The sequence below is a fragment of the Octodon degus genome, unplaced genomic scaffold (genome assembly GCF_000260255.1).
Source record: "Octodon degus isolate 3935 unplaced genomic scaffold, OctDeg1.0 scaffold00268, whole genome shotgun sequence".
In the NCBI taxonomy this organism is placed as follows: domain Eukaryota; kingdom Metazoa; phylum Chordata; class Mammalia; order Rodentia; family Octodontidae; genus Octodon; species Octodon degus.
This window is the reverse complement of record NW_004524844.1, coordinates 2,019,086-2,021,218: the sequence shown is the minus strand read 5'-3', so window position 1 is coordinate 2,021,218 and position 2,133 is coordinate 2,019,086.

Here is a 2,133-nt window from a genome sequence, read left to right as displayed (position 1 = left end):
GCTCCTCGAATGCCTTCAGGGCACTTTTGGCTGGCTGGAGGGTTGTGGGGATCGAACTAGAACCACCTGAGGCTGCCAGCTTTGTGGAAGCAGCCACTTAAAGAACTGAGCTAGGGCCAGGCCCCCTACCATTTTCTTTTATTTTTTAAAAATGTGGGGCCAGGGAGATGGCTCAGTGGAATAAGTGTTTGCCTGGCAAACACGAGGACCTGAGTTCAATCCCCGGTTCTGGGAAAAAAAAAAAAAATGTATTCAGTACAGGGTCTCCAGGGTCTCACTACACAGATCTGACTTGTGGGGATCCTTCCTGCTTTTCAGCCTCCCAGGTACTGGGATTACGAGGCATGTTTCACCAGGCCCAGTCTCCATTGCTGTCTCAGTGCACCCTGGGGGTGGGGCCAGCATGGCAGGCCGAGGATCGAACCCCTGGCCCCTGCATCTGCCTAAGCAGGCACTTTAATCTGCTGAGCTATCTGGCTGACCTTGTATCCCATTTTCTGAGAACTGGTCAGGGAGCTTTTGTGTGGCGAAGCCCCTGTTTCCCCTCAGACAGGCCCTTGATTTTTTGTATCAGGATTCGAACTCAGGACCTCATACTTGCCAGGCATATACTGTACCTTTGGACTGAATCCCTGGTCCAGGCCCATGATCCATTGAGGGTGACCTGGTCTTGGCTCAGGGTCCCCTTCATTAGATCTGAGGACGATGCCCCCTACTTCCTCTCCTTTGCCCAGTGGCTCTGTGGGGTGGGAGGCTCAGGAACGGAGGAGCCTGGGGCTGTATCACTCTTGGGCCCAAGGCCTGCAGTCCCGGCCCCAGGACTCACCCCTCATCCCCTCTGTTCCCTCCATCTTGCAGTCATTTTCCTGAGTATTTGTTTGTTTGTTGAGACAGGGTCTCTGTGGAGCCTTGGCTCTTGCTGCCTCAGCCTTCTGAGCACTGGGATTACGGGCGTAGGCGCCACACCCAGCTTCTTGTAGTTTTATTTACATGTTATTAATGACCAATGATATTATGCCGTACACAGTGTGACCAAAATATGCCGTGCAAGTTGAGATTTTTAAGCTGAGCATGATGGCTCATGCCTACGATCCCCGCACCCGGGAGGCTGAGGCAGGAGTACTGCTGTGAGTTTGAGGCCAGCCTGGGCTCAAAAGTGAGTCCAGCGTGAACTGTATAGTGAAACCCTATCTCTGAAAGATGAAAAAAAATTTAGATTTTTTAAAATGTATTACAGCAAAAAATAATGTATTACAGTAAAAGATACATTGTCATTTCTTACCAGAGATTATAAGTACCGAGGATACTCGGGCTGGTGAGATGGCTCAGTGGTCTAAAGCACCTACTTGGAACAAGCTTGGCAAAGCACAGGGACCGCGGTTCGATCCCCCAGCACCACATGCCAGCCAGCCCCGCCCCCTGGTGGGCTGAGCTGGCCACACACACACACACACACACACACACACATAAATAAATAAAATTAAAAAAAAAAAAAAGATCGGGGCCAGGGAAATGGCTCAGTAGAATAAGCGCTTCCCTGGCAAGCACAAGGACCTGAGTTCACCAAAAAATAAAAAGAAAGAAAAAGAAGAAGAACAAGCTCAGCAAAGCACAGGGACCGCAGTTCGATCCCCCAGCACCACATGCCAGCCAGCCCCGCCCCCTGGTGGGCTGAGCTGCCCCCCACACACACAATAAATAAATAAATAAATGTTTAAAAAAAAAAAAAAAAAAGTACCGAGGATACTGTTGCCAATGTCATCGGTGGGAAGGGCAGGCTGAGTTCTCTCTGCCTTATCACCAGATCAGACATGGTGGGACTTCTGACTTTTCACCAAAATTAACGTGACCACAAAAGGGAAAGATTTCGAATGCATTCAGGACATAGAGGCAGCGATAGCACCCAGGCCACCACAACACCCAGACTACCACACGGGGGTTTTCTTCCTTATGAACCACTTCTTTTTTTTCTAATTTAGCGCAGGGTCTACAGTGTCTACTGGGTCTCACTACACAGATCGGACTCATAATGATTCTCCTGTTTCCAGCCTCCCAAGCGCTGGGATTACAGGCATACACCACTATGCCCCATCTCACTTGCTGTCTCAGCCTGTCCCGGGGGCAGGGCCAGCA